Here is a 27,521-nt window from a genome sequence, read left to right on the forward strand (position 1 = left end):
TGTATCAAACCCAAAGAAGAAAGGACCCCTGCCATTCACCCCCACCGACACCGACCCTGAATGCAGCGGCACTTCGCAAGCAGCCAGGGCAGCAGGCAAATATGATTCCGCAAGGGCTGTTTTCTTTAGCACTGAGAGCCCAGTGCGAAGGGCCAGCTTCCATATCAAAGGCAAAGGGATCAAGTCTGTGCAATTCACATCAGGTCCTGGACTGGGGCCGGGGGTGGGGTCCAAGCCCCAAGATTTGTGTCAAACACCAGCTGAGTTTCTAGACCTTTCTGTGGCTCTTCTTCTGAGCAAACATGCAAATCCAAATACAGTCTGGCTCCATCAACTATAATCCATACAGAGCAGGGCAGAGCAATGAGAAGGTGGGATGCCCTTCCTCCCCAGGTTATCTTCTAGATCTTGAAAGTTCACTTTTGCTTTATTCTTCTAGTTTTCTACTTGCATAGATTCCCCCTAGGGGAGAGGTAGGTCCTTTTTTTTTTTTTTTTATCATTTCAAAGTTTTAATAGAGTCAGTTTACTTTTGTCAACTTGAGCTGTTTTATGGTAAGTACATATATATTAACATAATCATAATATATATGATTACACATATTCATGTGGGCTTCCCAGGTGGTGCTAGTGGCAAAGAACCTGCCTGCCAATGCCAGAGACATGAGACACGGGTTCCATCCCTGGGTCAGGAAGAGCCCCTGGAGTAGGAGATGGCAACCCACTCCAGCATTCTTGCCTGGAGAATCCCATGGACAGAGGAGCCTGGTGGGTTACAGTCCGTGGGGTCAAGGGGAGTCAGACAGGACTGAAGCGACTTAGCACAACACATTCATGTCTATTTTCTCTCCAGTTTTTCTTTTTTTTTTTTTTTTTCTAGAAAATAAGCATAGGTTGGCCTCTCTCACCCATGAGAGACGTCACTGATGTTGGGAATTGTAAGACTATTTGCAGTTGAAAGCTGTTCGTATCATTCTGAGTGTTATTGTGAGCCCGAAATGGAAATTTTACATGGTTAATTGCCTTAAATAATTTGAAAGGCGGGTCTTAACTAGCATTGAAATGAATTTCTCTCCCCAAGGGGAGAATGTGGAGAGGCCTGGGAGGAAATCCCCGGAGCCAGCTCAAAGCTTTTTCTCAGGATTATGTCTGGGCCTCCAAATTTGCATATAATAAGGGGCACCTGGCAACACAGTGATTGCCTGCTTTTCCTTTCTAGTTCCTTTAACTAAGTAAACCTTAAAAGGCAGGGAAGGCTCTATATTTCTGGATTTTCAGGTGGAACTAGAGAAGCTCCGCTTGGGGGAAGCGATTCGCCCTCAGTTACCTAGGAAATGAATGTCTCTGGGTGAGGAACACCCTATCTACTTCTGTCCGTTCTTGAGGCTTGCCTGGGAAGGGACTGTGAGAGAAGGTACTGGGGCTGGTCATTTCTAGGTCTTGTCCTCTTCTCTGTTGATAATATTATCTCCAGACTCCAGTTCTCACAGAGATGAACTCAAGCTTTTCATCACCCTTCTAGCACCTTCCCTATTTTCTGGGTTTTTCTGGGTCTGCATGAAGCTGTTACTATTGCTGCTTTCCCCTTTCTTTACATTTTCTGCAAAAAGAGGAGCTTTTAAGAACTTGTGGCCACCAGAAAGGGGTACAGAAAAGACAAAGGGGCCTTGGGGGCGGACATCATTGCTTTGTTACCTGTTTTTTCGAGTTAGGCCCCAATGAGGGCCCTCCTGCCTGGTGTCCATGGAGCCAGTAGAGACTGTGCTCAGATCAAAAGTGATGGAAAGCTTTCTACCAACAAGAACAGAGAGACTGAAGCTTCAGCTTTCTTTTACCAGCTCTGCTGACAAGCTGTGCTGTGGGGCTGTTTACAGGGCTTCTGACCCTGGGGTAAGGGGTTCTCGTGAGTTCTCGCGGGAAGGGACGCGGTTCTCGCGGGAAGGGCTGCAGTTCTCGCGTGACCAGTTCCAGCGTCTCTGCACTCGGCCCGCTGTCATCTTGATTTGGAAGTTTACTCAGCTACTTTGTGCTAGAAAGTTCTGTATTCGAGGCTTTCCCATGCCCCTCCCTGTAAGTCAGTGAAAGTAGACTAAGAACAAAAGAAAAGGAAAAAAAAAAAAGGTAAGATTTTGTTTTTTATTACCCAGATACTATTTTTGTTTCCTGGGAATTGTTAATGGACTTCATTTGTGGCGACAGTTCCCCTTTGCTCCTCTTTGGTGCGCGGACGGGTCTGGCGAAGGGAGGCTGTTGAGGTGGAGGAGTCTGCATTTTGCTCACTTTAATGTCTTTTAAACTTTTCATCATCCGTACAGGTTTCCTGGGAAAGGCCTACCCTTCCCACTCACTCATTCGACAAACGTGTATTCAGCACATGTTCGGAGCGGAGTAAGGCTAAACACTGTCTTGAAAATGTGTGTTTCTGTAAATGTCACTTCTCCATCCCTCAAGGCCCCACCCAGCTTTTGAGAGAGCACTTCTTAGAGAAAGGGTGAGCTAGGTCTAGATCCACTCTAAGCAAGCTTTCTCTTGTATCTACACTGATGGGCTGGAGAGTGTATAGGCCTCCTGTGAAACCCCGGGGCCGCAAACTCTCCTAAAGGAGATAGAGAGTGTGAATTCTGAAACTGACAGTAAAAACAGCTTCTAGAGACAGCTCATTGCAGTTTGCAGAAACTTTTCCTGTAGTTTAATCGAATGAGAGGGAACTTGGGGATTTCGAGCTCAAAGCCATCACTCTGCCGTGCTGGCCCCCGAGGTTCGTTCTGAGGATACAGATGCTCAAGGCCGGGTTGCTTGATTCCTCAGCAGCACTACCAGGATTGTGGACAGCTCAGCACGTGGGACGATTCCCCTAAAAAGTTAGCAGTTGCCTCCCCAAATGATCAGGTCACATAAAGGCAGCATTGATATCTTGTTCACCTGCTCAGTTTTCCTAGTCAGCTGCTCCCCAGAAGGCGCTAGTGGTAAAAAACAACAGAAACAAACTGCCTGCCAGTGCAGGAGACTTAAGAGTCGAGGTTCAATCTCTGGGTCAGGAAGACCCCTGGAGAAGGAAATGGCAGTCCACTCTAGTATTCTTGCCTGGAGTATCACATGGACAGAGGATCCTGGCAGGCTATGGTCCCTGTGGTCCTGAAGAGTTTGACAAGCCTGAAGTGACTTCGCACAGTCAGCTGCTCACCAAGTATGGCCATCCATTCACAAAACAAAACCGAAAGCGGCGAAAAACTAAAAAAAAAAAATTCAGAAGAGGATGGTTTTAGAGATCCAGTCTGGTTTCAGGTTTTGGGGTTGTGGATATTTCTGTGGGTGTTTTCTTGGATCCACAATAAGCATTAAACAAAAGAAAACACCCAAACTAGACCCGTCCTCAAGTTCTGACTCTCGGGCTGTTTATCAGCAGAACTCATGGGATCCAAAGTTATGGGACTTAGGACTGAGCTAATCTCTAAGGGACAAATTGTGGCATATTCTCTTTTTAAGGGCTGTTTCAAATCTAAATATCTTTGTCAGTGATTTATGGTCTTCTGTGATTGTTTATTTAGTTTCCTACATCTTGGAAAAAAAAAAAAAAAGCTTTTAGGGTCAACCTGCAGTGAACAGGGGTTCGACATCTAATGTCAGCCCAGCCTTTGGTTTCTGCCTCGACCCAAGAGTAAGGACCAGGAAAGGGGCATGTCCTGGGGTAGCAGGTCACCATCCGGAAATGCTACCCCCTCCCTTACAAGGAGGGTTTTTTTGGGGGTGTGGGGGGCAAAGAGAAATCAGCAAACCAGGCTGATTCAAACAGAATATCATTCTTCATGTTGAAGCATTCTGAGTTTGAGAAAACCCCGAACACTTTGAGCCCTGGGCACTTTTTCCATTAATTTTTTAAACTGATGTATATGTCAAGGGAAATTTAATACATAGGTTTCTGATTCATTTACACTTAACTCATCAAAATATTGTTCTGTAAGAGGCATTTGGTGTCCAAGAAATCTTAAGAGCCTTTTTATAAGCTTTTAAACTTCTTTTAAACGTTAAGAAACAGAAGTTGCAGTCTCCCCAAAGTAAACAGGAGTGAATCCCTGGTGGTGGGGAAGGGACGGAGGGAGGGGGCTGTGGGGGGTGGACAGTGGGCGCCAAGACACACTGACCTCAGCCCCCAGACACCAACACAGAGTCCAGTATTTTCCAGCCCCCTCCTGCTGCTCAATGCCTCATCCGCTATTAGGGAACAATTGGTGGGCCTACCTTTTAGAATTCTGAAGGCAAGGACAAGCTGTTTCAGGGGCCCTGCTGTTGGCAGAGAAATCTCCCAAGTGTTCTCTAGAGAAGCAGGATATAGACTCCAAAATTTTACTTCCAGGCAAGACCCTTTTTCCCCCCTTCAAAGAGAGTGCTCATAATGTGTCCTTTCATTTATAATTTTATGAAGGTCTCAATTGAACATGTAAAGAAAGTGGAAAAATTCTAAGTTGCCATGGATGTTTGGCATTTTTCCCACTCTGCTAAAATCGACTTTCTCCCCCAAGCAAAATGGTTTCAGAGACTCCAATAAAAAAGTGGGGAGGAGGACAGTGAAGCTGTCTGGAGTCAGAGGCTTCACGAAATATGTTTGTTCTTTAATTGTTGGATGTGAGCTACTTAGGTTTTCGCCCTCTTTCGCCTGGCTTCCCTTGTTATTAATAAAAGGAGACTGTCTTGCATTTCAGAATGGCTGTGACTTCTGTAAACAGGCACTCGCACATTTTATCTCATTTTACCAATTAAGCTGCAAAGCAGTAGATGTTCCAGAATCTAGCATTTCTTGTAGGTTTGTTTGTTGTATGTTTTTGTGTTTCTAAAAAGAGGAGGAAACTTGGCAATAAATGATGTCATCAATGGTAAAAAATTTTTGTTCTCTTTTTGGATTTTTAAAAATCCATAGTCTTGAGCAGATGCAGAAATATTCAGAAAAGGAGCCAAGGAAAAATATTAGACAGCTGTTCTCAGATTTATTTATTAAGCGGAGACTTTTTCCTTGGTGTAAGTTTCCAGCAATTTATATTAGCAATATGATTTTCTCCTGCCTCGTTTTAAACAGGTTCAGGCCTTCCTTCTAAAAACTGATATTTTATTCAGATCGAAATATATCTTCTATTTTTCAGAGACCAGGATTTTTTTCATACACTGTAGAAATTGGTGATAATACATCAGGTCAAGGCACTTCCCTGGGGGTCCAGTGATTAAGACTTCGCCTTCCAATGTAGGAGGTGCAGGTTTGATCCCTGCTTGGGGAGCTAAGATACAATATGCTTCCAGGCCAGAAGACCAAAATATAAAACAGAAGCAATATTGTAACCAATTCAATAAAGATTTTAAAAACGTCTACATAAAAAAAAAAATCTAAAGTAGAGCAGGACAAGAAGTAAGGGAAGTTGGAGGCTAAGGTGGGCAAGACTCTTGTCACGGAGCTCAGGGGGAGTGTTCTGTGAGTTCTGTGCCTCAGCTGTGGGGCAGAGCCAGCATAGATGCTGCATGCTCATTCTTTGCAAGGACCTTTCCAACAGGGTTTCTTGAGACACGTGTTTTTGTAACCTGGTCAAATGTTGCTACCCTGCTGGCTTATTCGGTAAGGAATGTCTGACACTTCTGTGGTGTCTGGTGTAGATACAGAGATTTTCGAGGCACTGTATTTAGAAATCCTTTCAGGAGTCCCAAAAGGAAGATGAGAAACATCCTTCTGAAAAACAGAGTAGACTTCTGGGTACTTTAAGATACTCATCTTTCACTTATTACTTTATTTTTTTTTGAGTAAAATTTCAAACGGCATTATTATCATGTTCCCAACTATGAGAAATGAAAATGAAAATGTTAGTTGCTCAGTCGTGTCCGACTCTTTGTGACCCTGTGGACTGCAACCTGCCAGGCTCCTCTGTCTGTGGGATTCTCCAGGCAAGCATGCTGGAGTGAGTATCCATTCCCTTCTCCAGGGGATCTTCCTGAGCCAGGGAACCAACCTGGGTCTCCTGCATTGCAGGTGAATTCTTTACTGTCTACTCCACCAGGGAAGCCATTCCACTATTAAATTCTTTGTATTCTTTTAATTTTTCTCCTTTTGATAAAAAACTAATATGACATATCTTTATACCTGTTTTTTTTTTTTAAGAGCTCTCTTTGAATGTTTAATTTTCCAGCATTTTCCAAAGCATAGGTGTAGGGTGTGCCTCTTACTATCCCAAAATGTCGGTATTTTTTCCTCCAGTATTGCTTCTGTGCTACTTGAATTATCGGTTGGCAAAGGAAATTCTCAGGAAGCATAAGGTTCTACTTATTTTCAGCAAGTTTCTAAATTTTTTTATTTCTTGAAATTTCTGTAGAAACAGCTGATGTGGATATGTGGACATGTATTGAATAGTTTCTTTATGTTAGGTTTATGATCATTTCATTTGATTGTGACAATTGACCCATTTTGTCACTGAGAAAATTGTGTCTTGAGGCAGTGACCTGATACAGATTTTTTTTTGTTTCGACTGCACCATATGTGACATTCAGGATCTTAGTTCCCTAACCAGGGATCGAACTCGTGTTCCCTGCAGTGCAAGCGCAAGGTCTTAACCACTGAACCACCAGGGAACTCCTATGATGCTGATAGTGATTAGATAAATCAAAAACGACTGCTTCAGTGCCAGGTTACTTGAGAACGTTTTCTGGACAGTTTCCTTTTGGTGATGTTTGTGTTAATGACCCAACATCGTAACAGGGACTTCTGAATGGAGAACTTGTGACAGAGCTAGTCACATTTTCTTTGACATAATATTTTTTTTTTTAAGTTCCTAGGAATAATTCTTATACTCAGAAACATATTTGCTCATCTGAGTTATATGTGACTGTTTCTAATTTTTATTATGGGTTTATTGATCAACCCATTTAATGAATACTATGGCTGGATAAGGCTAAAAATAGAAAAAATTATACACCCAAATACTTGGCTTTGGTTGTATAATCTAGTAGGGGAATTATAGAGAGAAACAATTAGAAAACCATGTCAGAAGGTCAAATGCAGGTATATTGCAAAACACTTAGCTTTATCGGATGACTTTCAGCTTGGCCATGACGTCCTGTTTAGGAAGCTTCTACCCTGCTTTACCAAGAGTACAGAAACACCTTCGAAACTTGTACAAACACCTCGGAATTAACATCTTTTCTGCTCTGTACACTTCACCTCAGGTAGATCTTTGGATTTGTCATAAAACATCAGATTAGTCTGATGCAAACTATGATTCCTATTTCTCGAAGTATGCAAATGATGCCAAAAGCCATGCTTCATTTTCAGTTCACTATACTGTTAGTCACGAGGAAAGGAGAGAGGCAGTTTCCAATTAATCTCTAATTGTAAAAGCTTTATTTGAACATTAAATAAATACTTTTCATTCCACTTAGATCTACAGTCCTGAACTTCTTACAGCAGTGATGGAAGCCCCTTCCCCAAACTGCCTTTTTCTTTATGGACCATTAAACCCACAGAAAACACTAATTAAATGTTCATTAGCTTGAGGATGAATAATTATACTTAGATTTACATGTTGCCTTTTATGTTCAAATAGCTGCTTAGGCATCAGCTAATTAATCTGTGAATGAAGAATACTTCCAGTATTACTCTATAATTAAGACAATCTCAGGGCGACAAGAGGATTGCCAACGGGGGAGTTAAACAGTCCTGCAAGCCTCTGTAGCGTTTGTTTTTTCATTGCTCAGGTAGAATGGCCAGACCCAAGTTCAACTGCCAACTCTTCACTCTCATTTACAAATAAACTTGTTTTTGAATGACCAAGGTTTTCTAACTGACAAGGAACTGGAAATAAAAACAAACAAATAACGAAAAGTATTGCCTTTAATCTGAACCTTTTGGGTTACTTTTTAAATTTTTATTCCCCGTGAACAGTGAACTTGAGTCTGTTTCATGAGATGTGGTAGACTGTATGTTCGCTCTTTTTCTTGACTAGCGTAGTCTTTTGTGGAAGCTATTGCAGTGTGTGTGTGTGTGTGTGTGCGCGCGTGTGCGCCTGTGTTTGTGTGTATATGGTTAGGTGGTACAACGTAATACTTTTTTCAGGACTTGATTTTCTGAGTGTTAAGGATTTGGTCCTAAATATAAATTGAGAAACTGACAAACAGAATTTTGCGTTTTGGGAAAGCCAGTGTTTGTAATCCAAAAAAATTATTTTGTTCATTTATTGGATGTTGGAAATCTCTTTGGAGTAATGATGGATACAATAAAGTGAAATACGTCTTTATAAACTCATGGCCAAATTGTAACAGAATGAGGATCATTAGCTGAAACAGAAGATAGTCCTTAGTATTTTCATCTGTATGTAGGGTTGGAGGTTATGCTGTATTAAAATGTTCAACTCCTGTGACCAAATGGCTATGTACTTTCCCTGAAATACAGTTTTCTCAGCTTCAAGGAATTGATGTAATAATAAGTGAATTCAAGTTTCTGGATTTGGTTGGTTTCAAATGAGCTTGTGTTGAATGCTAACTTTTCTCCAATTCAGTAACTAGCTTGTATATGAAAATTAAACATTTGGGGAAAAGTTTTCTCTGTTAATTTTGGAACTTGTAGCTTAGCACTCATCTGTATTTACTTCTCTTCCCAGCCCTACCCCCCAACCCTTTACCTACTTGCAGTAAATTAAAGTGATGATATGCTTTTAAATTACAGTTTTGTAACTGGGTGTCTTTGGGAGTAGTAACTTAATTTTCTCACTATGAACATGCAGTTTCCAACCTGTCAAGACAAGCATAGAAGTACCAAGCCACACAGGCATTCTGATACGAAATTTGGAAAGTTGAGGTTGTTAGAAGAACTAGAAAGCACAGATTGCACTCAGTTTGGACAAAGATAAACAGAAAACATGCTTTTTTATGAAATCAGAGATTAAATGAGTTGATGGAATCAAGCCTAGACATTCGCATAAGCCAGAGTGGAAAATTATAGACTAAAATACATCTGATATCAAAGAGAGTGACTCTCTCCAAAAGCCTTCACTTTTTATTGGAACCAAGGATTTTTTTTTTTTTTTATAAGCTCAGCAGCTCCTAGGATTTTAAAAAGAAAAATAAAATCCTCCAAACAGTGTGGCTTTTATCCAACACTTTTGTGATTTTTTCAAATGACCAGATTTGAAACTTTAATCACCTCACACCTAGGGATTTTTTTATGTGTGTTTTAATTTGAGAGGCATATCCACAGACAAAATGACTCATGAAAAACAGAATCAGCCTAATCTCTCAGTTGGCCCTACTCCTCCATCAAACCAAGAAAGTCAGTTTTGCCTTGGGATTTCAGAGTGTCCCCAAGTAGCCTTTAAATTTATGCAGTGTTCATCTCACAGCTATGATCACTGGTTTCTTTTGAAATGCACTTAAGCTCTCGCTTAAGTAAATTCATTCATGAACAATTATTTGGGAAATTGGAAAATCCTTTTCTATGTGGAACCTTTTTTCCTGGGCCCCCTCCTAACTTGAGATGATGATTCTTGGTTCACACAGCCCGCAGATCCTACTCTTGTTTTATAGAGGCAAGAGAGCTGGTGGTAAGGTAACCTTGAAATACACTTGGCAAGTGTACAGGAGCTAAGATAATGCCTTTGGAGGGTTACTCATGGCCACTGAAATGTTAATCCACAGAAAGCCACTGCCGGCTGAGATCTCCCTTGGTGGGGAAATAGATGGATTCTAACGCACATTTTTTCTTAGGAAATCAAGTCTAGATTCTCTTGGAGCTGGTAATGCTAATGTCACTGTTCTTTTTCCTCAGAGGTAGAATGAAGTTGGTTAAGAAACAGAAGTCTATTCATTAACAATTCAGATTGTGCCCCCAGTACCTTGGAAGTCTAATAACAGAAGAAGACTATCAGCATCAAGAGTTGAGAAACACAGTCCAGGAGAGTTCTGTGCTGTGCGCAGTCACGTCAGACTCTCTGTGACTGCACGGACTGTAGCCGCCAGGCTTCTCTGTCCACGGGATTCTCCAGGCAAGAACACTGGAGTGGGTTGCCATTCCCTCCTCCAGGGGAGCTTCCTGACCCAGGGATCAAACCCACATCTCCTTTGGCAGGCAGATTCTTTACCATTGAAAGCCCTCTAATAAGGGGAGCAATAGCTCATTTCACACCTTTGCTGACATGCTTTATCTTCGTCCCACATAGGAAGAGGCTCTTTCTGACTACTATCTTATAATGGTTTAACAATCCCAGCTAGGCTAGTTAGCTGGTCTAGCAGCGGCCTTGGGAGTCCTCAGACTTTAGTTCCCTCACCTGCAAAACGGGATGGATAGAGTCCTTGCCTTGTGTCAGGTGTCCAGCTGTCTGTCTTGCCTAGGCCTCTTCCCGTTTTAGTTCTGAAAACCTCAGGTGTTAGATAATGCCTCATTCCTGCGCACACCAGTACAGTTGTCACCCTGTTCGTGAGAAACAAACCAGAAAATGTGTGCAACGTAAAGGACATGGTACCTGGCACCCAAAAGATTTATTTTAGCCAATGGGCTGGAAGGGATCAAACTTTTACTGTTTCTCTCCCATACATTTTTGGATGTGTTTTTGTAAAACGAGGGAGATACAACTTTCCATAACCAACCGTCAGATTTGGTCAGTCTCCCTGGGGAGTGTGAGGAAGCCGTGTCCTGTCTGAGGACGCTGCAGGGTGGAATGTGGGCACAGAGCCGTGATATGAGTGAGGGCATCTTGTCGGTTTGTTTCCTCTGTGCTGTGATGATGGAGCTGTCATCTTAGTTCAAGGCTTATCTCCGTGGACATTTTCAGCCCTCAGCCTCTTGCGTCCCCAAATTTTCAACTTTAGACCTTTCCTTATCATCACAGCGGCCGGCACACACTCAGCACTTTACATGTCACGCATGACCGTTAAGCTCTTTGACATCTATTAACTCACTGAACCTAACAGCAACTCAAGAAATAGCAACAGGAGCACCAGGACACATGTCTCCTCAAGCAACAAAATACAAAGAAACCGTATGGGAATAAAAATAACTGCGTGCATGCACAAATTCTGGACAAAAGATATAAAGAGACCAAAAAAACACAAGTGCCACTTTAGAGAAACCTGGAGCAAAAACAGGGTACCATGCTTGCCTCCTGCACACAGCACCACCTAAGGGGGTGGGTAAACCACCCAAGCCACCCCTACCCTCACCCCATATAAGGAACCAGTTCTCCCCACTTTGGCGAGCAGCAAGGGAACCTGTTGCTTGTTCTTCCTTTCCTGCTGCCACAGGGACCCCGATAAATAAAGCCTTGCCTGAAAGAAAAAGTAGTGACTGTCTTTTCCCCCCATTTCACATGTGAAGACACACAGAAGTGGAGCAATGGAGAAACTAACCTGGAGTTTGAAAGTTAGTTGGGTGGAGCTGTGATGCCAACCAAAGTGACTGTCCTCCTTCCATCCTCCTCTCCTCACCTACAAGCGGGCTGATAGTAACTGCTCACCTAACTTGCGGGGCTGTGGACAGAATCTGATGAGTTGGGACATGTTGAAAACACACCGGCTTCCAGGACTTCCCTGGTGGTCTGGTGGCGAAGACTCCATGCTCCCAATGCAGTGGTGTAGGTTTGAGCTCTGGTTGGGGAACTAAGATCCTTCATGGAGAGTGGCATGGCTAAAAAATAAAAATGTTAAAATAATTTTAAAAAATGCATCTGCTTCCAAATATTAGATAAATGTGCCTTCGTTGTTCTTTCATCACTTTTATCTGCTCAGCTGTGCTGCACGCTCTGAAACTGCAAACATTTTGGGAGGTAACAGGACTACCCTGATTAAGTAGGTCCCCTCTGTAATCAAGGACATGAAGCCTTATTTCCCTGGAGTCATCCCCTTGGGGATGAGATGTAGAGCAGAGAATTGTCCCGACTCCTCAGGTCAGTGCTGTGTCTGCCTCTAACCCCCTCGCCAGTGGCATTGTTGCCATGAGTCACAGAACACAAAATGAGGTCTCGGGCATCACTGTCTCGCAGGACAAAAGCAAAGCGAGTCGCGTTGAAGATGGGAAACATGATAAAATTTAGGTGAGGATCAAGTTACCATTTTGCAGCCTCTAACTGCAAGCTAATTAAAATTCAGGCTTGTTTCTAAGAAGTTGAACAAACAACAGTGTCCTTAAAACGGAAAATAAAAGGAGCACAACACTGGAGCTTGGGTTTGCTGTGGATGAGAAGGCTCAGCAGAGGTGGTGCGGAGCACACACTGCAAATTACTCATGAGTCCCTGGACCCTGTTTAGCACACACGCAGACACACACTCGCTCTGATTAATGGAGGGTATGTATGCACAGTGACATCACCTTTGGAGCTCAGAGCATTAGGAGCCTCACCAGGTGTGGCTAATTTATGTTCAGGTGTGGACAGGATGGTCATTAACGACAGAGCCTGGTTCGGTCTCCTACCTAAACTCAACGCCTCTGCTGCCCCGCCCCTGGCGGCATGCCGTGCCTGCAGAGCCTGCCTTTTCCGTGTTGGGCATGCAAGCCTTTCACTTGTCAGAGGCCCAGAGTACTTTGGAAGCTTCAGGTGTGTCAGTATCAGTCAGCTAATGGAAGCCATGTGTTTGCAGAATGGGAAAGAAAAAACCTGGCATCTTAAGCATCTAGACAGGTCTCACTGTAAATGGGTCTAAAGCAGAGACTTTTTTGAGGCCTTCTCTTGGTAGATCTTTGGCCACCCTGCTGTTTAACAATTGATAATGCTATTCAAATAACCCTGCTCCAAAACAGGAATGGCCCTTTCTCCAAGGGCCAAGGAAGCAGCCAAGATTTATTGAGTACCTGTTTTGTTGTTCAGTCGCTAAGTTGTGTCTGATTCTTTGCAACCCCATGGATTGCAGCACCCCAGGCTTCCCTGTCCTTTATTGAGTTTGCTCAGACTCATGTCCAATAGGGTTGGTGATGCCATCCAACAGTCTCATCCTCTGTTATCCCCTTCTCCTGCCTTCAGTCTTTCCCAGCATCATGGTCTTTTCCATGAGTCAGTTTTCGCATCAGGTGGCCGATGTATTGGAGCTTCAGCTTCAACCTCAGTCCTTCCAATGAATGAATATTCAGTGATTTCCTTTAGGATTGACTGATTTGATCTCCTTGCTGTTCAAGTAATCTCTGTGATCGTCATTATAGTAAGAAATTGCAGAGGAGTACCTATTAGGTTCCATGCAATTTCTCACTATAATGATGATCACACAGATTACATCCACTGCTACGAATTTAGTGCATATACCTAATAAGAGCTCTGTCTTCACTGATTTATTTAATCCTGACCCTAGGTGGGGAGGTAGGTGTTATAATCTTCATTTATGGAAAGGAAACATGTTCTCAGGAGAATTGAGTAGCATTTCTGCGGTGGAGAGGAAGTGAAGGGGAAGAATCAGTACAATTTGTATACACTCCCTCATGGGACAACAGATTGGAAAGATGGAGATCACGATGCTAGATTTCCCTGGTGGTCCAGTGGTGAAGAATCTGCCAGCCACTGCAGGGGACACTGGTTTGATCCCTGGTCTGGGAAGATCCCACATGCCCAGGGCAGCTATGCCTGCGCCCCGCAGCTACTGAGCCCTCTCGCCTTAGAGCCCGTGCTCCACAGTAGCCCCCCGCAGTGAGACGGCCGTGCTCTTGAGGACGCCCTCTCGCAGCAAGGAAGACCCAGCACAGCCAAAAACAAGTAAATATATACAGAAATAAAATTTTTCAAAGAAATTACGATTCTAATATAGCTAAGAGAGCTGAGATTTGGACAATTGGAGTGAATTTTCCAAGGACATGTGACTGGTTGAATGACAGTGGAGGGATCTTAGCACGGCTTTAAAATAGTCCTGTTAGTCTTCTGTGCTTTCCCAGGATGAGGAGGATTTGATGTCCCGAAAGACATCAGACACTTCATGTGTGATGAGACAGACACTTCATGAACCGCTGTAACAGCGTAGACGTAAAGAGAAGGAAGGGCTTCCCGGGTGGTGTAGAGGGTAAAGAACTGCCTGCCGGTTCAGGAGATGTGGATTAGATCCCTGGGTCGGGAAGACCCCCCTGGAGAAGGAAATGGCAACCCACTCCAGTATTCTTGCCTGGAAAATTCGAAGGACAGAGGAGCCTGGCAGGCTATACAGTCTGTGGGGTCACAAAGAGTTGATTGCAAATGAGCACAAACACTCGAAGAAAGGGAAGCAGTTTGGAAAGAATTCAGTTATTTCATGGAAATGTCAAATTATCCAAGCAGTCATTAGGGAAACAATCAGAAATCTTTTGGACTTGCTATTATTTTACCTTTTTTTTTTTTTTGGTATCTTTAGCTGAAAAACAATGTCAGAATTTCAGTGGCTGAAAATAACAGAGGCGTATGGTTTATTTGTACTACACAGTCATCATGGGTCAGCCAGCAGGAACAGGGTACCTGGGGTGGAGTTGGGGGGTTTCTGGACCACTTTGTGTTCACTCAGGGATACAGGCATAAGGCAGGAAGCAGGGCTACTGTCTATTGGCTCTTAAAATTTATCTTCCGCTTGAAGGTCTTTTTCCTTTGCTCACATGATATTGGCCAAAGCAAATCTCATGACTGCAAGGAGGTAAACATTGGCAATTCCACCTTGTGTATAGAAGGAGAAAGTCCAGGATACCGGAAAACAAGTAGCTTGGCAATCACAATTTTATAGACAGGGAGACAGGGACGTGGAAGATAGTAATCTTTTCAGGGATTGGGAACGAAGAAGTCTTAATCCTTCCCAGAAGGGAAGGAGGAAAGGCTGGTAGCTCCTTCCTCAATTTGGATAAATACAATAATAGTAATATTCCACAATCCCCTTTTCTTTTTCTGGGATTCCTGCCCCCTTTTTTTTTTTTTTTTTAAGTAATTTTTTTGTTGTTGTCAAAGTATAGATGATATACAGTGTTGTGTTAATTTCTTCTGCACAGCAAAGTGATTCATTATACTTTTTTTTTTTTTTTTTGCTTACTTGGTCGTGTCCAACTCTTTGTGACCCCATGGACTGTAGCCTGCCAGGCTTTTCTGTCCATGGGGATTCTCCAGGCAAGAGTCCTGGAGAGGGTAGCCTTTCCCTTCTCCAGGGGGTCTTCCCAACCCAGGGATCAAACCCGTGTCTCCCGCATTTGCAAACAGGTTCTTTATACCACCTGAGCCACAAGGGAAGCCCAAGCATCCACAATTATATGATCAGTTTTACTACAGATACTTTTTTATATTGCTTTCTGTTACAGTTTATCAATATAAACTGTATATTTACAATATATGAATATACAATATTGCCACAGAATATTGAATGTAGTTCCTGTGCCCTACCTTGTTGTTTATCCATTCTGTATCTTACACGGGTTGCCATTCCCGTCTCCAGGGGATCTTCCCGACCCAGAGATCAAACCCGGGTCTCCCACATTGTAGGCAGATTCTTTCCTGTTGCGCCACCAGGGATGCCCAGATGTTAAAGCCTGCGTCTGCCACGCCCAGCCTCCCCTGTGCTGCTGCTGCTTTTCTGCCCTCACCTCAGTACTGGCTGGTGAGACTCCGTCTTCTCTCTGGAGGAGCTGGACTGATGACTTCTCCCAGTGATCATCTCCAAGCCGCTTTCTTGGGCAGTTTTGTAAGCTGTCTTGACATCTGAATTATCTCCATGTTGAATGGAGCTAAACGGTCTTGCATGTGGCTGCAAGCAAGGCCTGCTGCTTTGTAGGGAGACTACGCTGGTGCTTGGCTTCCCTTTGTCAACTCTCTTTCCCAGCCCTTCCTGTTGACCATCTCTTTCACATGAGTGTCTGAATTCTGGACAGGGAGATGAAGGTGACCACCTTTGGGACCAAGGCGTTTGAGCACCTCCAGTTAAAAAGGCAGGTGAGCCTTGGGAGTCATCTAGCCTGTGGGACTTCCTTCATATAAATAATTTTAAAAGCAAATGCCTCCCCGAGGAGCAGCCCCCACGCCCCCATAAGTCCACCCAGCGCAGTCACCCCACAGGGCGGTCTGGCTCCTGGGACCTAAGGCCCCTCCGTCCCTTCGCTACACGTCACTGGCTCTTACCAGCTTCATCCTTTTTGGAGATGAAAGGCTGTGTCTGAAAGGTCAGTTCTGAGGATGCTGGCTGTTTAACTAAAGTCACCTGAATTGCTCACGTCTTCATTGCAGTCATCCGAACGCCTGGTTCAGTTCTTATACACAGGTCCCAAAGGAATAACTTTGACGTTTCTTCAAAAATTGGTTGCAAACTGAGCTGCTTTCAAAAGTAAGGTCTCATTTAAAAAAATACTTCCTTCTTTTTCTTTTGTGGTTCATTAGCATCTTCTAAAAAAATTTTTTTTTCTCCCTCTTTCTACTGGGAACTAGAGGTATTTCACCCTGGCTTGCCAAATGATTTCTATCTCAGTAGAAAAAAGGACTTGCTATTTCCTGAAAATCTACTACCACTACCCTCCCCCTTCCTCTTTTTTTTTTTTTAATATGTTTGTGCTGGGAATCAAAGTCAAGTAACTTGATAACGAGTTAATGGAAACAAATTAATTCTGTCTGCATTTAAGAGAGAGACAGCTTGGCCTCACAAAGTTATCTTATATACTTCTCCGGACTTGACACTCTGGGTGTAACACTGTTAGAAAGTTTAGGTATTTAGGGGACATAAACAAGGGTACACTTCCCACTGGAGTAAGGTGATTATGTATGTGTAAATTATTCAGATAATTTTAGGGGAGTGGGTGGGAGAAATGTCATTCCAACACATCTGGCTAATTGCATCTAAATTATCATTTTGACCCTCCTGTTCTGTGGACAATTTGCATTAAATCCTAGGATACAGAAGAGGAATTTTAAAGAGCGTTTGTGTGACAGCTGCAAAAACAGTATTTTAATCATCCTAGGTCTCTCTTCTGGGATGGGATTGTGTGGCAGTTGGAGAGGCGTCCTGACCTTCACCTCCCCCTCCCCTGTGCCAAGCCCCTGTGCTCCCAAGGACGGAGCACACTTACTCGATAACCTTTCTGGACTTGGAGGAAGACTCCCAGCTTGCGTAAATATGCATCTCAGAACTGGCAGGTTTCTGAACTCTTGTGGAGCTACTGGAAAATGTTACTCCTAAAGTGACTTGGAAGAAAGTCATTTAGGGTCCAAGAGGCTTTGTGTTTCCAGGCATGTCAAGTCTTTGAGATGGGAAGAGTGGTGGTGATGCACTGGAGCTGATCACTGGCTGGCGGGTGATGGGGAATGGGGCCGGAGGTCTGAGCCTGCCAGTGGCATTGCTTGAGGGTTTGCCCTTACTCTTGCTTTCCAAAGGAGATCAGATCAGAACACAGAGTGGACTAGAGGGGAATAAATGGTACCATCCCTGTAGTCTTGTGTGACTTCCTCTTGTTGACTAGCTTCACAAGAGCCACACAAAATGATGTGAGTCACAGTCACTTTTCTTGTTTCCCTGTGCATATGACAGTGATGTTGACACTTACGGTTTTTGTTCTTTGGTTGTTTGGTCACTAAGTCATGTGCAATTCTCTTGTGAACCCACGGACTGTAGCCTGCCAGGCTCCTCTGCCCAGGTACGGATACTGGAGTGGGCTGCCATTACCTGCTCTGGACAAAAATAAATATCAAGACTTCTTTTTTTTTCTCCTCCACTCCCTCCATTAGCAGCTCTTTCTTTCTTTCTTTCTTTTTTTAAAAATCAGTTATAATTGTGATAACCACGCAATTCACTTGCTTTACTTGTACAATTCAATGATTTGGGGTATATTTACAGAATTGTGTAACTATCACTGCTGACATAGAGTTTTTGTTTTTGTCTTGTTTTTGTTACTTGGCGTATGAGATTTTAGTTCCCTGGCCAGGAGTCGAATCCACGCCCCCTGCATTAGAAGTAGAGTCTGCTGCGGACTGCTAGCAGCTCTTCCTAACCAACAGAGTGGATGATGTTCAAAATGACAGTGTAGGGGGAAGTTGGAGATGTATCTGAATCTACTCCTCTTTATCTAAGACTCTTCTTTCTCTTTCCTATAAAAATCTCCAACGGGGCTATACTTTTTTCCTTCATCAGTTTAAGGATTTGTCTTAAGCTTAGCTAGAGATTTAAGGCTCTCATAGACTGAGATGCAATTCTTAAGCTAAAGCTTCATTATTTACAGAAATGCTCAAGTTGGACGTTTCACATCCATTTTATTTGAAGGATGTTTTCCAGATCATTTTGCTTCTTTAGGGATCTCATTCCAAAAAGTGCAGGGAGGGGCATTCCACTTTACGGTCTCAGCCAAGACATTGCATAAACCCTTACGCCCACCTCTTTTTAGGGTTCTCTCCATGCGCTTGATTGCTTTTAGCCGGGAGGTTCATAAGCAGCTCCAGCTGAAACCACCCGAGTCTCCGAATCTCCCTCCAGTCTGGAAGTTTTGATGAGGTGACTTGGAAAAGGGATGGGTCTGTGGCTGAGTTCTGAAACCCAGCAGACTACAGGAGTTATTTGCCTCAGGATTCTGGGGTTTGAGGTGTTTGGCTGTTGGTCTAGAAATGACAGAAAGGGAGAAATCTGGTAGACCAAAGTGAGGATGCTAGCAATGCCAAAGGCATTCAGATGGGTGGGGAGGGGTGAGGGCCAACCTCCAAATAATGCTCCCTTCAAACTCCTGGGCCTTTGCATCCTGAGTCTCCAGATTCCACTCAGCATGCATGCCGAGTCATTCTGTTTTCTTCCTAGGGCTTTTCAGTTGGCCTTCCAGGGTAACAAGTGGATATTATCTGCTAGAGTCAAGCTCAGGCTTCTTAGTGCCAGGGCTATTCAGTGCTGAGAGAGTGGCCACGAGATCTTGGGGACGTGCAAGAGAGAATCATGGGAGCATCCATGTAGGTTATCTAAACCAAATCCTCCTCTTCCTGAGTATCTGGATACCTTTGGTTAATATATATATATATTTTTTGGTTTCAGTTATCCATGAGTCAGATGAGCAGAATTGCATTTTGATGATGTTACTTGAACTGCAAATGATCCAGGTAAATGCCTATATTCATTCTCTTTACATGTACGAACACAACATACTTTCTCGTGGTCTATTAATATTAAATGTGTTCCTTCTAAATTTCAGCCAGTTTTCATAATAAAGTAGGGAAGCAGGGAAATGATACAGGAAACTTAGGATAAGACATTAGAAACCTTGAACTCAAGTTTCCTATCAGCTATGTGATCTTAGGACAGGAAACCCCCTACATACAATTGAGTTCCATTCTGAGAGCATATTTGTGAGTCCAGTTTGTTCAAAAGTCCAACAAAGTTGGCCTAGGTACCCAACTAACACAATTAGCTACATAGGACTATACTATAATAGGTTTGTAATACTTCTCACACAAATAGTATATAAAAAAACAAACCCAGAAGGTAAACGTTTTTAATCTTATAGTACAGTAGAATAGCTGGCGTATGCCAGGGCTGGCATCAAGTGAACAGCCAAAAAGAGGAGGAGGAAGGGAAGCTGGGAGATGGCAGAGCTGAAGGATCGTCAGCAGTAGGCGTCGGAGGGCAAGGTGGGATGTCACTCAGGCACCTTGTGGCTTGCTGCTGCCGGCACGGGTTCCGGCTCCCGGCTGCAGTCAATACTGTCTCCCCTCTTGCTTCCAGACAGCCTAGGCTTGAAATAAAGGTAAACTGAGCCCCACTGTACTCTGTGTGGTACTGTACCGTAAAGGACACACAAGCACGGCCTCTAGTAGAGGGTGTACGCACGTGACGACGTACACTAGACGTGAGAACCAACTCACGCAGCTGGGCCTGCATGCGCACGTTGGTATCTTTGAATGTTTGAAAGTTCACTTGTAGGGGACTTACTGTATAGCTGTTGAACTTCTCTGAGCATCAGAGATCTTCAGTTAGAAATGGACTAAGATGCTGTGGCCAGATATGTAGAAACACCAATGAGGCGGGCACCACCGATTTCTATTACCTCCATGTCACGCTTGCTTACTTCTCTTTTTGGCATTATAGAAGAGTTAACCATACTCTAGCCAGGATATTGAGGTGAGAAGCAACAGTTTCTTTTTTCTTAAATCGAAGTATAGTTGGTTTACAATACTGTGTTAGCTTCAGTAGAGTTACTTAAAAGCAATTTGAAAAAACATGTAAAGTTAGAGATGGGATTTAGGAATGTCCTTCCTATTGTTTTTTGTTCTTTATTTGCTAAGTCGTGTCTGACTCTTGCAGCCCCATGGACTGTAGCCCGCCAGACTTCTCTGTCTGTGCTACTTCCCAGGTAAGAATACCTGAGTGGGTTGTCATTTCCTTCTCCAACACTTCCTAGAGTTATATTTTTCTCCTCCAGCACTCATTCCCTTCCCAGGCTTTGCTGAAACTCACTTGAGACTTCTTAATAAAGATTTTTCTCAAGAATCTTTGGCAGTTACCTGAATTAGTTTCCTAATTCTGCCATACCGGCTTCCCTGGTGGATCAGACTGTAAAGAATCTGCCTGCAATGTGGGAAACCTGGGTTCCATTTCTGGGTCCAGAAGATCCCCTGGAGGAGGGCATGGCAACCCCCTCCAGTATTCTTGGTTGGAGAATTCCATGGACAGAGGAGCCTGGCAGGCTACAGTCCATTGAATCACAAAGAGATGGATACAACTGAGTGATTAATACTTTCAACACACTTTCTGCCATAAAAAAATGACCATAAGTTTAGTGGTTTAAGGCAACATAAATTTATTATCTCATAGTTTCTATAGGTCAAAATTCAACATGGGTCTCACCAGGCTAAATCCAAGGTATGGGCAGGGCTGCGTTCCTTCCCTGAGGCTGGTGGGGAGGAAGCCCTTTCGGGTTCAAGCAGCCAGTCTAATTCAGTCCCTTGGAGTTGCAGGACAGAGTCCCCTGTCTCCTCACTGGCGGTCAGCACAGGGCCATTGGCATTCCTTGGTTCATGGCTCCCGTCCTCCTTCCTCCAAGCCAGCAACAGTGAGACAGGTCAGAGTTCAAGTTCTGACCTTTCCTTTGGTCTCCTTTGTGGGGCTTACTTCTTCCACTCCATCCTTTCTGTTTGACTGGTCTGCCTCATCTTTCAGGACTCATGTGATTACACTGGGCCCATCTAGATAATGGGCTTCTCAGGTGGTACTGGTGGTACCTAACTGCCAACAGAGCAGACGCAAGGACTAGGGTTCAGTCCCTAGGTGGGGAAGATCCCTGGAAAAGGAAATGGCAACCCACTCCAGTATTCTTGCCTGGGAAATTCCATGGACAGAAGAGCCTGGCAGGCTAGTCTGCGGGGTCACAAAGAGTTGTACAGGACTGAGCAACTGAACACACAGCACTTTGGGGTAATCCAGCCTCTTTTCCCTATATTAAGTTCAACTGATTAGCAGCCTTACTTTTCAAAGACACTTCGTGGTAGTACCTAAATTAGGGTGTGATTGAATAACTAGGGTATAGGATCACGTGGAGGGGGAAGAAAGCTTCCTTAGAATTTCTGCCTAAGAAACTGTCCTGTGTGTTAGTCACTCAGTCGTGTCTGACTCTCTGCGACCCCGTGGACTGTAGCCTACCAGGCTCCTCTGTCCCTGGGATTCTTCAGGCAAGGATACTGGAGTGGGTTGCAGGGCCCTTCTCCAGGGGATCTTCCCGACCCAGGGATCGAACCTGAGTCTCTCATATCTCCTGCATTGGCAGGCAGATTCTTCACCACAAGCACCACTTAGGAACCCAAGAAACTGTCCCATAGGATGACATAAAGCTGTTATCAGCCATAGCACCCACTCCAGTATTCTTGTCTGGAAAATCCCATGGACAGAGGAGCCTGGTGGGCTACAGTCCATAGGGTCGCAAAGAGACAGACATGACAGAAAAAAACTGTCCTATAGGATGACACAAAGCTATTATCAGTCATCAGCAGCTTTGTGGAATTAGTCACAAGGGTGGAGTTCTAGTGTCACTACCAGCTGAAAGGGAGTAGAATACTTTTTAAGTGCTCAATGGACATTATGCAGATTACTTCTGCATTTGAGATCAAGGATTAAAATATTTTGGCAGAAAGCATATGAGGGCAGCAGAAATCTCAGCTCAGTGGTGTAGACAAAAAAAGGGTCACCTGTTGGAAAAATAAATGAGAGCGATCACCTAGGGGGAAAATAATTTACTTAATGCTGTTCTGATATATTTGAGGTTGAGAGGTATCTACTGACTTATAAATACAATGTCATAGAAATTTACACTGCCTTCATTTGAAGCATTGCTTTGAAAATAAATGAAAAAAAATTTGAATATTTGGAAATATATTTTAAAATATTTGCAGATCTGCATGAGCCAGGTATGGGAGAAATTCTCCTTTTCATTCTCCCTAGATCTTTAAATTGAGTCCAATTACTGCTTAAGTCTAGCACATAAAATACATTCTGTATAGCACTATATATAGTTTTATAGTCTTCCCAGGTGGCTCAGTGGTGAAGAATACCACTGCCAATGCAGGAGACCTGGGTTCGATCCCTGGGTCGGGAAGATCTCCTGGAAAAGGAAATGACAACCCACTCCAGTATTCTTGCCTGGAAAAATCCCATGGACAGAGGAGCCTGGTGGGCTACAGTCCGTGGGGTGGCAGAGTCACATAGATTTAGTGACTAAACAACAACAGCATATAGTTTTATAGACATATAATGTTTAAATATAATATGTTGTTTGAAACTATCTTCAAAAGATAAGAATTCATTGCCTTTTTTGGTGACATAACACATTCTACATATGTATTTCTATTTGTTTTTATATGGAGATATGGGTTGATACAGATATGGGTAGATAAGTTCAAATGTAGAAATTGATAGAAATATGCTATGTTACCGTTAACAAGCCATAAATCCAAGGCTTTGCATCCTCAAACAAAAGTAAATGCAATATTGCATAAGAAAAAAGGACCATTATAGGTTTTGCATTCACCCAGATTCCATTATTACATGACTCTTTCTTTTTATAATCCTTCTTGGGGTCGATGTAGATCTCATTCACATATTCAGACTGAGTTGTTCCCCAATTGCAAATCCTTTTCAAGGCAATAGGAAATGTATTCCTTTTACATGTTCATTTTTGTGGTCATCAAGGTTTCCTGTCCACAGTCTTTCTTTGAATTCCCTTTGGGCTACATTTGGCCTGGGTTTGCAGGAGTGACTGGAAGACAGCCTTGCTTTTGATAAAAGGCATATCATTTCATCAGGTCCCACACATTCACAGAGCCTGGCCTACCCACAGTACCTGGGGTTTTCAAATCATACATTAGTCCAGGTCAACTTGACTATTGTCCGGTGTTCTGTCCTTGACTGGAAGTAACAGAACTAAGGAAGAAAAGAAATCACATCCTGTCAATAAGCGCTGCAAATATTTAGTGTGGCAAGCTTCGTGTTTTCTTTCTTATGAAAAGCTGATTAATATTCAGTGGTTGAAGGTTAATACCCCATTCATTTTATTCACTTTACATCCTGCACACAGCAGTGACTGTTCCAATTTCAACTCCTAATTCATACAAATCTGGTTCCAATCAGGAGATTAGTAACTTACTGCCTAAGCAGAAACAAATCACACAATTGCTAAGCTTATCTTTCTACCCATGCACAGACACATACGTGTGCTTGAAACAGACTCATTCATGGACAGAGGCAAATGCGTACATACCAGCAAAGTCCTGTCGATGTGGACATACTTAGGAAGTTTTATTTGCTTACACGAGCATATGATAGGTATAGATGAAACTGACACCAAGAAAGCATCATCTAAATATACTCACATGTGCAGAGGTCTTTAACCTGAAGTTTCCTGTATTACAAGTATTTCTATATTGAATCATATTTTAAAGATATTAGAATGCATCATCATTTTAAAAATCCCTATACTGTGTTCTTTTGTAGAATATGATATTATTTGGGTGTTGTCTACCATATCTCAGTCTACTTTTCTACTAACTGATTTTTATGTTTGAGAGGTTGTCGTGAAGTTGAAAACACCATGTGTTTAAGAAGGTGAAACTGTAGCAGGATGAACTTGAGAGTAGTGATCATAAAGATTTTTCTGATCATGGGAATAGAGCTTCAAAACAGGTCACCAAAGAGGGAGGGGATTTGCATTTCCTGAAGATCTTTTGAAATTGTATCTCGTTTGTCTGGAAATGATTAAGGACAGTCCTACAGGGGTCTGTTTTAGGCTCCTTGCAGCTTAGTGAGTCTGTGACTTGGGGAGATTCGTCTGTGGTCACTCTATAGGAGAGAGAAGTTTATGTGGACATCTGCATTCTGGACAGGAAGGAGGAGAGGGGAAGGCCATTGCATTTGCATTTTCCAGATGATGGCATGCAGTGGTAGAACTGAAGAATTAGTCATCACAGGGATTGGCCATCTGATGGTGGGCATATGGAGGCTCAAGTTTTTTTTTTTTACTTATATTTATTTCTGCTCAATATGACATAACAGTCAGGCTGCTGAAAGTTGATACATAGGGAGTAAGAAGAACTTTCAGTACCATGAGTACTTTATTTGGGAGCCTCGATTTTGGTTGTGATTTTTTTTTTTTCTTTTTTTACTAGCTGGACATTGACCAGAGCCTTGAAGAGACAGGAGTCAGTGGGTTGATATTTCAGCTTATTTGAAGACCTAGAATCCATCTGTCACCCAGAAAGATTTATGAATTTATCTTTCTTTCCTTTCCTCTTTGATACTTACATTAGGGGAAAAAGCAAAGTACAGAATTTGGGGCTAAAAAACAACTGCTCCCACAAGGAAAGGGCTTCCCTGGTGGCTCAGCGGTGAAGAATCCACCTGCCAATGCAGGAGACTTGTGTTGGATCCCTGGGTCAGGAAGATCCCCTGGAGAAGGGAATGGCAGCCCACTCCAGTATTCTTGCCTGGGAAATCCCGTGGACAGAGGAGCCTGGCGGGCTACAATGTGTGGGGTCGCAAAAAGGCCGGCCACAAGTTAGCGACTAAACAGCAACTACAGCAACCACAAGCAAGTAAGCAGTCCTGCCTCAGAGCCGCGCCTCGCCCCCTCGCTGGGCTTCGTGGTCTTGGTCTCTCTTCACTTAGACTGAAGATGAAATAATAGAGTAGATGAAGATGACAGTTGGTACCTTACAGGCCTTCATGGTGGCAATGGGTCATGGGTTGGTTGTGACTGTGTGATTTCTGTTTGTGTAAAAATCTGGAAATCTGTACATTGACAAACAACACATCATTATTTCTTGGTGCAGTTATATCTCACATGGTCTGATGTTTTTCTTTGCCTGTGTCTGTCTACTTATCCACCAGACTCCAGGTCCGGTCAGTTACCAGCTGTGTTCTCTGAACTTTTCAGCAAAGTTGTGCACTTCTAGCTTGCTGCTGAAGGCCTGTGTTGGCAATATTCTGAGAAGCTGGAGGAATTTCTATCAGTAAGAACCACACTTCTAACAAAAGTTACAGCTTCCCTGTCAAGATCCTTGAGGATATGAAGGCCTAGATCTCAGATGAATATCCCTGAAAACTACATTTCATTCATGAATAGCTCACTCAGGCTCATCTGGGGAAGAACTGGAAATCTTCACTGGGACTTTTCTAAGCACTTGCTGACCTGCATCGTTTCTTGTAAATCGTGGTGAGATACACTTGACATAGAATTTACCATCTTGGGACTTCTCTGGTAGTCCAGTGCCTAAGACTCCAAGCTCCCATTGCAGTGAGTGTGGGTTCAAGCCCTGGGTGAGAACTAGATCCCACATGCCACAACTAAGAGTTTGCATGCCCCAACTAGAGATCCTGAGTGTTGCAACTGAAAAAAAAAAAAAAAAAGATCCTGAGTTCTACAGTGAAGATTGACAGTCCTGCATGCGGCAACTAAGACCTGGTGCAACCAAATAAATATTTTTAAAATTTTACTATCTTCACCATTTTAAAGTGTATGGTTTAAATGTACAGCCATCACCCCCATCCAACTCCAAAACTCTTTTCATCTTGCAAAACTGCAGCCGTTTCCCCAATGAACAGTAATAACCATTCATCCCCACCCACCCCCCACCCCCGAACCCTGGCAATCACCATTCTACCGTCCTTCTCTCTGAAGTTGACTGTAGTGAGGGATGTCCTGTGAGTGGAATTGTACATGTTCATCCTTTGGTGATTGGCTTATTTCACTAAACGTCATGGCTTCCTGGTGGCTCAGTGGTAAAGAACCTGCCTGCCAGTGCAGGAGACTTAAGAGACGCAGGTTCCATCCCTAGATCAGGAATTCCCCCTGGAGAAGGAAATAGCAACCCACTCCAGTATCCTTACCTGGGAAATTCCATGGACAGAGGAGCCTGGTGGGCTATAGTCCGTGGGGTCCCAGAGTCAGACAAAACTTAGTGACTAAAGAACAATAACAAGCACATCCTCAAGGACCATCCATGTGGTATGTGTCCTCCCTTTTTGCGTGAGGCTGGAGTGGTAGTGATGACCCTCACAGGTATTTGGGGGCAGATACCAAGATCCCCCTGTTTGGAATCTCTATGATGTCACTGGGTACTGACAGGGCATGATAGCAACATTAGCCTCAGTCCTAACTGGTGATGATAAACCACGATCAGCAGCTGCAGACTTCTGGGGTTTCTGAAGAGAATTCTAGGAGAGAAGGACGGTGGGCAGAGAAGCGCACGCCTTCCACGAACTGGAGGTGGAGGAGGCAGCCCCGGGTGGACTGGAAGGCTGGATGTGCTGGGGTTTCTCCTCGCAGAGGGGGAGTTCCATTTTCGCGCTTTCTTTTAATTTCACAGATGGCATCAGGAGGGACTCTGGCTGGTGGAAATACTATGTTCTCTTCCTGCCTTCAGTTAACTGTACAAACTTGTGAAAAAAAAAAAAAACAACAAAACTCAAGCTCCAGCACGGCTCCGCACAGGGTGTCTAGCCAAAATGCAAAGTGTTACCACAGCGCACAAGCAGACAGTGTTTTTCAAGTGTTCAAGCGGGAACAGAGTGAGTGCCTTTCAGCACCTTTTCCAGCACTTCTTTAAAAATGATTTAAATTGGAGGCAATAGCATCGAATGCTGAGCATCTGACACTCAGACAAGACTTAATGAATCATGCACTTTAACAGCATCACTCCTCTGCAGCCGCTTCACTTCACGTCCATGGTGGTGGTTCCCCCTCCCCACCCCCCACAAAAGCATTTGTTCTGCAGAGCGTTTGCTTGTTGGAGTCTGCTGGACAATTCTTGGTTCGTGGCAGGGAGAACTGGCCTGGGGGAGGCTGCCGAGCCCTGCTCTTCCTGCGTCCAGTCTCTCTGGATCTGAATTTCAGAGCAAAAAGAAAACAGTGTTCCTTAGGAACCAGACTCAGAACCAGCGTTGGTCTTTCCCCAGTTCGAAATCTCTGGCAAAAAATATAAGCTACACAATCCAGTGTTGATCTTAACCCCACAACATACAGCATTGTCATTTAACTCACTTGAATCAAAACAACAAAAAAGTGATTTTGTGGGTAGGAATATTCCAGTGCTGGGAAAAAGACAACCGGTCTGCATCTTCGAGTTAGAGCAAGTCATCATC

At 43.5% G+C, this 27,521-nt stretch overlaps 1 long non-coding RNA gene across 3 annotated transcripts; it reads left to right on the forward strand.

Moving 5' to 3' along the window:
- The first annotated feature begins 2,008 nt into the window (after positions 1 to 2,008).
- Positions 2,009 to 25,871, forward strand: LOC122693496. 3 transcript variants are annotated; one of them, XR_006340922.1, is made up of 4 exons: positions 2,011 to 2,120; positions 7,019 to 7,021; positions 18,933 to 18,997; positions 24,548 to 24,858. It is a non-coding gene; the product is annotated as an uncharacterized LOC122693496 (long non-coding RNA). The 3 variants fall into 3 exon arrangements; XR_006340923.1 differs by lacking the exons at positions 7,019 to 7,021; positions 24,548 to 24,858 and adding an exon at positions 25,269 to 25,871 and having other exon boundaries at positions 2,009 to 2,120; XR_006340924.1 differs by lacking the exons at positions 2,011 to 2,120; positions 7,019 to 7,021; positions 24,548 to 24,858 and adding exons at positions 18,331 to 18,407; positions 25,269 to 25,871.
- Positions 25,872 to 27,521: the final 1,650 nt, after the last annotated feature.

The sequence above is a fragment of the Cervus elaphus genome, chromosome 5, assembly GCF_910594005.1.
Source record: "Cervus elaphus chromosome 5, mCerEla1.1, whole genome shotgun sequence".
In the NCBI taxonomy this organism is placed as follows: domain Eukaryota; kingdom Metazoa; phylum Chordata; class Mammalia; order Artiodactyla; family Cervidae; genus Cervus; species Cervus elaphus.